The sequence below is a fragment of the Phoca vitulina genome, unplaced genomic scaffold (genome assembly GCF_004348235.1).
Source record: "Phoca vitulina isolate PV1807 unplaced genomic scaffold, GSC_HSeal_1.0 scaffold49, whole genome shotgun sequence".
In the NCBI taxonomy this organism is placed as follows: Eukaryota; Metazoa; Chordata; class Mammalia; order Carnivora; family Phocidae; genus Phoca; species Phoca vitulina.
This window is the reverse complement of record NW_022589752.1, coordinates 11,875,467-11,887,103: the sequence shown is the minus strand read 5'-3', so window position 1 is coordinate 11,887,103 and position 11,637 is coordinate 11,875,467.

Here is an 11,637-nt window from a genome sequence, read left to right as displayed (position 1 = left end):
AATGACACTAATACAGTTTAGAAATATTGTCATGCAATTAGGGGGAATGGAAGGATTGTTTTATCGGCACAGTAATTAAGAACAATTAATGAGATTTTTGTTATAATCAGTTTTATTTTGTTTTGACCACTCTCCTGGTTATAAAATCTCAAATTATACTAAGCACCTTATAGCTTTCACTTATACAGCTTGTTGCAACAAGTTTTCAGTTTATATCGTTTTACTAACTGCAAATAAAACAATGACCTAGCAGGCCCATGGCAGAGAATTCATAACATGTGCTTTACAGCAAAATCTATTAAATAGTGGATGAAATGTATAGCTCACGTACAGCTGCTGCTTATGAAAAGACTTAGAATTCTTCTCTGGATTATTTTTAATGTCCTGTTTTCTGTCACTTTTCTTATCAATTTTCTTAGCCTCATGTACAGAAATGTTAAGCTAATTTGATGAAGTGATCAGGTGGTAGCAACGTATCAATTATCAGTACATTCAGTTCTTCTGGGTGAGAAATGTTGTTTTCTGGAAATAGCAATCATTTTAAAATGCCAATAGCTAACTGCTATCAACTCTTTTTACGTTATCTTTTAGGGAAATATTTGTGTGCCAATACTCATTAAAGAGCTCTTTTGTAAGAGTGTCAATGATGGTCAGAAGTACATGAGAGAATTTTATCCGCTTAATTTGCCTGTGAGTGTAAAATGGTGTAATTTCCTATAAATCTTTATATGTATAAAGCAGTCTTGCACTTGAGTGATTTGGTCTATGAAATGTTCAATAACTACCTTCATTTAGTAGTAATATTCATATATTTATTTCACAGTTCATGTGTTTGATTTTTGTCATGTCAGTATGAGAAAAAGGAATGCAGCTTACAAGTACTTAAACACCTATATTTTGTGAAGTTTTACAATTTTAGTAAAGTTAACATCATTCCATCTCATTTGAAGGTTAAAAAAAAATGAGACTTAACTCTAGCCAAAGTAGAACTTTATATTCTACATGTCCAAACTGGTTCCTAGCAGCTTTTGGACTGTATCTCATTTGATGTTATAGTATCTTTATTTGTAATAAATGTTCAAATTTCTATTTAGAAGCTCTAATGTACATCTAGATTAAATCAAAAGTTCTATGCTTTTAAAATATGTATTTCAAAATGTATATTTTAATTTGAGTGCATGTTATATAGTATTTAATATTTCCCATGTCTTGGAAAATTCAATATAAATATTTATTCTTACATGTGACATATGGGATCTCTCTTAAAAATTATGAATATGTATCATTTCCTTCAAAGTCATTCTAGCCTATAGCTGTATCAAAAGTATTGTATATTTTATGGAAATTTAGTGATGTATATGTAAATTTTTTAAGTTATTTTATTGAAGTTCAATCTTTACATAAAATTAAAATCTTTTTTTAAAAAAAGTGTCAGTGCCAGAACTGTAAATGAAAATAATCATCAAATAAAAGTTATGACAATTCATTAGTCATTTATCTCCTTTGCACTTTTGTATTTTCTCTAATTCTCTTCCTTTGATTTTAGGATCTAGGTTACCCAGGAAAGGCATCTACAAAATTAGTTATCTCTATATATTTATGCGGTCCTCATTTTAATGATATTTTACCTCTTTTGATAATGGGTAAACTCAACTATTTTTTTTTTTTTTAAAGATTGTATTTATTTGACAGAGAGAGACACAGCAAGAGAGGGAACACAAGCAGGGAGAGTGGAAGAGGGCGAAGCAGGCTTCCCGCCGAGCAGGGAACCCGATGCGGGGCTCGATCCCAGGACCCTGGGACCACGACCTGAGCTGAAGGCAGGCACTTAACGACTGAGCCACCCAGGTGCCCCTCAACTATCTTTTAAAAATAAATATATAATACCCAAAAATTGTTCCAAGGAATTATTCTAAATAATAAATATAAAACTTTGAAATGAAGTGCTTTAGGAACCCTTGAAATATTATTTCTGGTTGTTGTCAAAACCAGGTGTGACACTGGGGCACCTGGGTGGCTCAGTCAGTTAAGTGTCTGCCTTTGGCTCAGGTCATGATCCCAGGGTCCTGGGATCGAGCCCCATATCGGGCTCCTTGCTCCGTGGGGAGCCTGCTTCTCCCTCTCCCTCTGCTGTCCTCCCCCTGCCTGTGCTCTCTCAAATAACTAACTAACTAAATAAATAAATAAATAAAAAATAAAAAACCAGGTGTGACATAAGCCATTATGTTGGGTTGACAAAAACTGTATTTGCTTTGTAAATAACACAAAATACCTGCTGGATGACCTGTTGACAGTTCCTTTTGGAATTCTATTGCTCTCCATTGTCATTTTGCCCTAACTGTAGCTTTTATTAGCGAGAAATTATCTACTGTTTGTTTAATCTGGGCAACTGTTAGACTTACCTCCATAGTTAGTTAGGGTGTGCCATCCTGAGCCCAAATGTAGAAACAGCCTGAGGAGATCCCATAAAGACACTAGATCCACTTGTCCAAAGGCTTATAATATGGGGGTCTCATGTCTAGGTGGTTTCCCCATGCACACAAAATTAAATTTTATTTTCTCCTGCTTAAAAAAAAAAAAAGTGGAGTTGCATTTAATCAAGGATTCTGATGCCAGCAACTAAGATAAAAATCCTACAGTCAGAATGACCCAAAGAAAATCCCATAAATTACTCATAAAGGGTCTACTCACCAGGACACCTAAATATTGCAGTACATATTTGCATCAGTGGTCAAAGTCCTCATTTAACTATCCAGTCCTGTGGGGTAAACATTGTAGTGCTTTTATGGGTACTAAACTTAAGTTCAGAACATTTTGATGACTTGCCCAAGATCACAAACCAGGAAGTAGTACAGAACTTCTCTCTGTGTGGACTACACCAATAGTCTTCTCTCCGTCATCATTTGGAATGTCTTCTGGTCAGACCTAGGCAGAAAGATTACAAAATAAACATTGTGGAATTCCTGTGTTAGTTATTACTTAAAAGGTATGCAGAGGAAGAATCAGATACCTCACTTTAACCTGGTCTATAGACACAAATTCTGAAGACCTTTGGAGATTTTTCTCCAAATAGTACATTGTTTAAGGAATCAGAATGAATACAAATTGCCAGCTTTGAATCCCAGCTTTTCTACTTACTGCCTGGTAACCTGAATTACTGACTTACTCTTTGCCTCAATTCCTGTCTATAAAGTAGAGACGTTACTATCTACCTCATATATTTGTTATGGGGGTTACATTAGTTAATCATCTAAAGCACTTAGAGCAATAGCACATAGTAAGTGCTGGGTAACTGTTGGCTGTTCTCAGTGTCATCCTGCACATGCTAACCCTGATGCTAAGGTCGCACTGTCCAAAGCACAAGCAGTGTGTTTATAAATTCCTTTCCTGAGAACAACTACTGGGGGCAGGAGCACACAGGCTTGACGTATGTCATATAGGGTGTATGACGGCAGCAGCCAAGCTCCTGCTGACCAGAATGGTTTGCGCTGATATGGCTGACTAGCCTGATGTTCCTCTTCCCTTCTCCACCTCTTTCCCTTGAGCATCCTCCTGAATGGCACAGTTAATGAAAAGCACAACCTTCTCACAGTCTCCAGATTAACAGGATTTAATACACAGTTTCTCTGTATGTGATCTCTGAGTCAAGAAACAAAAATAATTTTAGAATATCTCTTGGTAACCTATCATTTAAATTCCTTTTAGCATTTAAAAAAATAATTTTCGAAATTCTCTCCAAATGCTCTAAAAAGGGGAAAAGGGGTGGCAGCATCTGGGTGGCTCAGTCATTTGAGCATCCAACTCTTGATTTTGGCTCAAGTCTTGATCTCATGGGTCGTATAAGATGGAGCCCACATCAGGCTCTGCACTCAGCTGGGAGTCTGCTTGAAGATTCTCTCCCTCCCCATACTCGTGTGCTCATGCGCGCTCTCTCTAATAAATAAATCTTTAAAAAAAAAATTCTCTCCAAATGAAAAATGACATTAACCCTTCACTAAGTGGCTATATTGAAATTAAGCTATTATAAATGCTATGAATTCAACATGAAACATTGATACTATTTTTACCTTTAATATTTCATACGCTTTTCCACTACATTTACAAAAACTGCATGATGAGCAGCCTGCAGAGCAAATTAATTTTTTACATGAAAGAAAATACTGACATGGTTCACTTCTAGCAAATGGATACTAAACACAAAACAGATTTGTTAGAACAGTGGTTCTCAAAGCATGGTTCTCAAACTAGAAGCACTGGCATCATCTGTGACTTTGTTACAAATGCAAATCTGTAGGCCTCACCTGACCTACTGAATCAGAATATCTGGGGATATAGTCCAGGAAACTATATTTTTAATTGAAATATAATTGACATATAACACTGTATAAGGTATACAATGCATTGCTTTGATGCACATACTGCAAAATGTTTACCACCATAGTGTTAGCTAATACCTCTACCACATCACATAATTATCCTTTCTTTTTTGTGGTAACAATATGGTCTCTTAGCTACTCTAAAGTTTATTAGTACAGGGGCGCCTGGGTGGCTCAGTCGTTAAGCGTCTGCCTTCGGCTCAGGTCATGGTCCCAGGGTCCTGGGATCGAGCCCCGCATCGGGCTCCCTGCTCTGCGGGAAGCCTGCTTCTTCCTCTCCCACTCCCCCTGCTTGTGTTCCCTCTCTCGCTGTGTCTCTCTCTGTCAAATAAATAAATAAAATCTTTAAAGTTTATTAATACAATACTATTGTCTATAATCTCTATGCTGTGCATTAGCTTTCCAGGACTTGTCTACTAGTTCCAAATCTGTACCCCTAAACGACATCTCCCCAATCCCCACACCCCACCCCCCAGTCTCTCGTAACCACCATTCTACTGTTTTCACAAGTTCAGCTTTTTTAGATCAGGGAACTGTATCTTAAACTCTCCAGATGATTCTTAAGCACACAATAGTTGAACCACTACATACGATTTTTGAAATCATCACATTAAAAAGGAATCCGCTGCATTTTCTTTCAAATGGTGAGCTCATCTAGTGAATAATAAACTGACTGAGGGATTTATACGCAAGTTACTTAGGAATTCATAAAGCTAAGTCATTTCCACCTCAGAGGCTTAGCATGTGGTGTTACATCTGCCTGGCATGCTTGTTGCCCTATTCTTTGTGTCTCATTCCTTCTTGTCATTCAGGTTTCAGCTCAAAATCATCTCCTCTGAGAGCCTGTCTTGACTATTCAATTTCATCACTCCTTTCCTCCCCAATATCATGTAAACTTGTTTTATTTTCTTCCTAGTATTTATCACTATTTGAAAATTATTTTTTAGTTCTTATCTGTTTCTCCCATGAGAATATACACTGCATGAAAGCGGGGAATTTGCACTATTCACTACTGACTCTCCACCTCATACAGTGCCTAGCATATAGTATGTGCTCACTAAATATTTAAAGAATAAATGGATGCATGCATCTCAGGTGCTCCTGGGGCCTACAAAGGAGTAGTGGGAAGTTTTAACTGGGCTGGAAAAAAATGATTAAAATGATACCATATTACCAGGCCAATATCAGCATGTTTCATAAATCAATCTCTGTATAGCAAAGCTGTTTTAATCAAACAGCCAATTCCATATGCTATATGAAGACATGTATATTCACATAAACACATCTGGATGATAAGTTTGGTTTCTTATTCCTATTAGAGGAGGAGAAAATCAAAATAGCATAGCAAGGTTGGGGTGAAATTTGCATCTTTTATAATATTCTATTTCTACATTCTTTTTATGGAATAAAAACACACTTATATGCTATATACTTTATACACATTATTTTATCTTCAGGAAACCCTGTATCAAAAGTAGCATTATTACCCTTATTGTATGGATGAAGAAATAATTGAGTCACAGGAAGTAACTTAAGTAGAACAGAAAGGTCAGTTTGTGCCAAAGTCATTTTTAACAAGTACTATTAATTTTCTTTTTTACAATGAACTTTATCATGGAAAATTTTATAACTGCCTCTACCTGAAAATATTTGTACTTTTTTTTCCTGCAGGGTCACTGGTTATGGACTTAGAAACTAAAACATAACTACTGGATAAAACTGACAATAACATTTAGAGGTAAATGTGAAAAGGGTGGAATTTAAAGTCTAAAATGATCAGTAATTTCCAAAATATGCCCAAATTTACATTTATAAATTAACCCACAGAATCCTAATAAGCTTCCTTGCTCTGAAGTCTGCTTTGTCTGAAATTAATTTAACTATTCCAACTTTCTTTTGATTAATGTTAGCATGGTATATCTTTCTCCATCCCTTTACTTTTAATCTGCATGTGCCTTTATATTGAAAGTGAGTTGCTTAAAGATAACATATGGTTGGGTCTTGTTTTTGATCCACTGACAATTTGTTTTTTATTGGTATATTTAGACCACTGACATTTAGGGTGATGAAATATCTACCGTATTTGTTACTGTTTTCTATTTGTTGTCTTTGTTCTCTATTCCTATTTTTGTTTTCTACTTTTTCCATTTTTTGTGGTTATCACTAAGCATATTATATGATTCCATTCCTCTCTTTCCTTAGCATATCAACTATACTTTTTTCCCTTTTTTAGTGGTTGCCCTAGAGTCTGCAATGTACATATATAATTAATTCAAGTCCACTTTCAAATAATAGTATACTCTTTCACAGATTAGAAGAGTCAGATATTCCTAATTCTGTCCCTTATGTCACTGGTGTCATTAATTTCACTTGTACTAAGCTATACATTGCACACACTGTTGCGTTTGCTATCATTTTAAACAAACTTATCTGTTCAATCAACTAAGAATAGGAAAAATAAAAGCTTTTCCTATACACTCATTCCTTCTCTAATGCTCTTCTTTTCTTTATGCAGATCCAAGTTTCTGACCTGTATCACTTTATCTCTGAAGAACTTTTCTTGTTTTAACATTGCTTGCACAGGTCTAACTGGCAACAAATTCCCTCAATTTTTGTCTGAAAAGAGTCTTTTATCACTTTAGAAGGATAATTTTGCAGGCTCCAGAATTCAAGGGTGGTGGGTTTTTTCTCTCAACATTTCAAATATTTCACTCCACTCTCTTCTTGCTTACACTTGGGTTTTTGAGAAGTCAGATGTAATACCCATCATTGCTCTTTAAGTAAGGTGTTTTTTTTCCTCCAGCTTCAAGATTTTTTCCATCTTTCATTTTCCACAGTTTGAATATGACATGCCTGGGTGTAGTTGTGTTTTTTTTGTTGTGGTGGTGGTTTTGGTTTTAGTGGGTTTTTTTGGCATTTATGTGAGCTTCCTAGATCCTGGGTTTGTTATCGGACATCAATTTGGGGAAAGTCTCAGTCCTTATGACTTGCAGTATTTCTTCTATTCCTTTCTCTTTCTTACCATTCTAGTATTCCCCTTACAACTTTTGTACTCATCCCACAGTTCTTGGATAGTCTATGCAATTTTTTAAAATCTTTTTTCTCTTTGCTTTTTAGTTTTAAGAGTTTCTACTGACATATCAAGTTCAGAGATTATTTCCTGAGCTATGTCTGGTCTACTAATGAATCCATCAAAGGCATGTTTGTTACTGTTACAATGTTTATCTCTAGCATGTTTTATTCTTAGAATTTCCATCTCTCTGCTTATATTACCCATCTGCTCTTTCATGTTGCCTACTTTTTCCATTAGAGTCTTTTAAAAAAATATATTTATTTATTTATTTATTTGACAGAGAGAGAGAGAGAGCACAAGCAGGGGAAGCAGCAGGCAGAGGGAGAGAGAGAAGCAAGCTCCGATGTGGGGCTCAATCCCAGGCCCTGGGATCATGACCTGAGCTGAAGGCAGATTAACCGACTAAGCCACCCAAGCACCCCCATTAGAGTCTTTAATATATTGGTCATAGTTCTTTAAAGTCTCAATCTGATAATTTCAACATCCTTACTATATCTGAATCTGGTTCTGATGTTTGCTGTCTCCTCAAACTGTTTTTTTTTTTCCTTTTAGTATACTTTGTAATTTTTTGTTGAAACCTGGACATGATGTAGTAGGTAAAAGGTAAATAGGCCAGTAAACAGGCCTTTAGTGATGTAGTGGTAAGGTGTGGGAGAAGAGGAATTGTTCCATAATCCTATCAGTAGATCTCAGTCTTAATGAGCCTGTGCCCCTGGGATATAAACTTCACAAAAAAACTTTCAGTTTTTTCTTCCCCTTTGGTGGGACAGGATGGCTAGAAGGAGCTGGAGTTAGGTAGTTCCTTTCCCCCAGGTCAATTAGACTCTGATAAAGCCCAACCAAGTTAGGCTCTGGTAACATACTTTCTCTTGAGGGCAGGCCTTGTTAAGAATAGTTTTGGGACACCTGGGTAGCTCAGTCAGTTGGGCGTCTGTCTTTGGCTCAGGTCATGATCCCAGGCTCCTGGGATCAAGTCCTGCATCGGGCTCCTTGCTCAGCAGGGATCCCGCCTCTCCCTCTGCCTGCTGCTTCTCCTGCTTGTGCTCTCTCTGTCTCTCTCCCTCTCTCTCTGATAAATAAATCTTAAAAAAAAAAAAATAGCTTGCTCTGGCCTATTTACAATTGATTCCTTTTCCCCTCCTCCTGCCAGGCGCCTCAGAGAATTTTTCTCCAATCTTCACTGTTACAACCTGGTAGAGCCCTTAGAAATAAAACTCAAAAAAGTGTAAGGAAGCCTCACTATGACTACACCCTTCTGGAATTTTTGGCTCTCAGACTTGTCTACATTGAGCCTCCAGCAATCCATCAATTAGTTTAGGTTTCCTACTTTGACACTGGTTCCCATAAATGTTTCTGCTCTTGACTTTCTGCTTAGGCAAGTTGTGATTCTCCGTGTCTTCTCCAATTGTGGGGGCAGTGATTTGCCCTGTGACCTCACTTTTCAAGAGTTGTTTATTTTCAATTTGTTCACCTTTTTACTTGTTGTCAGGATGGAGTATGACCTTCCAAGCCCCTTACATACAGGACTGGAAACCTAGTAAGCTTCCTCAACTTTGTAAAATACAATTTTAAAAACTCCAGGTGAGGTAGACACAATACCTTTCTACGTGCTTTAAGAAGCCCTTTTCCTACCAGAAGGAATAACTGGGCAAGTGACCAGAAGACACTGAAGTCTTGTCAGAGGTGTTCACCACGAGCAAGTCCCAGAGCTCCAAGGCAGCTGTACCTTTAGAAAACAAAAATAAACAAATTACCTTTATTTCTAAGGTTTAATCAGAAGTCTCAAGGAACCTGCAAGTGCCAACAGGAAAGCCTTCAAGTTGCTAGACAGTAGAGTTCATTTATCAACATACTTAATAAACATAACATGTATAACTGGCAGTTACATGACCTCTTCCTCCCTCCATAAATGGGGGGGAAAAGGTGTTTAACTGTAGAGAGGAACCTGACAAACTGGCCTTTCTAAAAAAGCCATCCAGACTTCTGGGGAAGACGGTCGAATAGGAGGATCCTAAGCTCACCTCATCCCACAGATACAACCAGATAACACTCACATCAGTGTAAATATCCCAGAAAACAACATGAAAACTGACAGAACTCTCCACAACTAAATGAAGAGGCCACATCAAAGAGGGTAGTAAGGACAAAGATACAGTCCAGAGCTAAAGGGAACCTCCACACTGTCCAATGGAGGGAGGGACACCACAGGTGCAGAAAGAGGAGTGAAACAGATTCACACCAGGGATTCCACAGGGATTCCACAGGGGAAAGAAGAATCCCCCTAACATTTGGCTCTGAAAACCAGAGGTGCTGAAGAGTGAGTTCTTACAACCAGCAGGACTTAAAACCTGGAACTTCTTTAAAAAATCAGTGGGCTCAGCTCAGGGAGAGCTGGGAGGGCAAGAGGAAACTGAGTCCCTGTTCTTAAGGAGACAGTACAACAAACAGCCCCACAGAGATACGGCATAGAAGCAGCAGCTTGAAAATCCCCTGGGGTATACAAGACGGAGATCTGTTTACTAATTTCAGAGCACGCACTGTAGGTGCAGGGATCCTTGGGAGACTTGGAGGCAGGGGGAGGGAGAACAGACAACAAATGAGCCACTTCCCTCCCCTGCCTCCCACCCTACCAACACTAGCTAACTAACTTGGTAAAAATGAGCCCCACCCTGCATTCTCCTGCAGACATGCCCCCTCCAGATCTCCTTCCACAGCAGACCAGCATAAACCTTGCTGACAGCTTGTGTGGATCTGCCCCCTTTAATACACTCTTGGCCTGATCCACCTAAAGCAATGCCACAAGCCTGGCAGTGTGCGAGCAGCCCCAATAGGGGCCAGTACCACTCCGGAGTGACTCCTGCCCCAGAGAGAGGGAAGGAGAACTAGACACACCAGTCAGACTGTGGCTCCAGCAGAGCTGGGGGCAGACAACTAGTCTGACTACAAGCTCAAGCCACCAACAAAAGCCTCTCGGGACAAAACAGAAGGAGCCCTGCAGTTCAGTGCTACTGCATCCATGGCAAACACCTGGTCTGACACAACTCAAGCCCAAGGGGGCCCAGACTGGCCCACTAACAGCACAGGAACCAAACACTTCCCACAATAAGCAAAGAGAGCAGCTACAGATGACTAAACTGAAGGCAACATCAGCTCAGCCACACAGCAGGGCACGCACAACACATATGGGAGACACCCCTGAGGTGCCAGGTTCTAGTGAACCAGAGACACTGCATGACAGGGCAGTACAAGACCTCTTCAAGACCTCTTTCAAGAGCAGGAGACATAGCTGACTTTCCTAAAACACAGAAACAGACAAGGATACTTAGATAAAATGAGAAGACGCAGCAATATGTCCCAAATGAAAGAACAGGACAAAAGCACAGCAAGACACCTAAGCAAAACATAGGTAAATAATATGCCTGATAGAGTATTTAAAATAATGATCATAAAGATACTCACTGGACTTGAGATGAGCAGAGGACATCAGTGAGACTCTTTACAACAAGACAGAAAACAAAAAAACAATCAGAGATGAAGAAATCAACAACTGAAATTAAAAATACACTAAAGAGGAACAGACTTGAGAAAGCAGAAAAACAGATCAGCGACCTAGAGGGCAGACTAATGAAAGCAACCCAACTGAATAGGTGAGAGGGAAAAAAATGATACAAAATGAAAACAGACTTAGGGAACTCAGAGACACAATCAAGCGTAATAACATTCTCATTACAGGGACCTCAGAAGGAGAAAAGAGAGAAAAGGGGGCAGAAAATTTATTTGAAGAAATAGCTGAAAACTTCCCAAATCTGGGGAAGGAAACAGAAATCCAGATCCAGGAGGCACAGAGAGTCCCCAACAAAACCAACCCAAGGAGGTCCACACCAAGACACACAGTAATTAAAATGGTAAAAAGTAGTGATAAAGAATTTTAAAAGCAGAAAGAGAAAATAGTTGCTTGCAAGGGAAATCCCATAAAGTTATCAGCTAATATTTCAGCAGAAACTTCACAGGCCTGAAGGCAGTAGCATGATATATTCAAAGTGCTAAAAGAAAAAAACGCTCCAATCAAAAGACATAGGGTGATGGAATGGATAAAAAAGCAAGACCCATCTATATGCTGCCTACAAAAGTCTCATTTTAGACCTAGAGACATATGCAGATTGAAAGTGAAGGGATGGAGAAGAATTT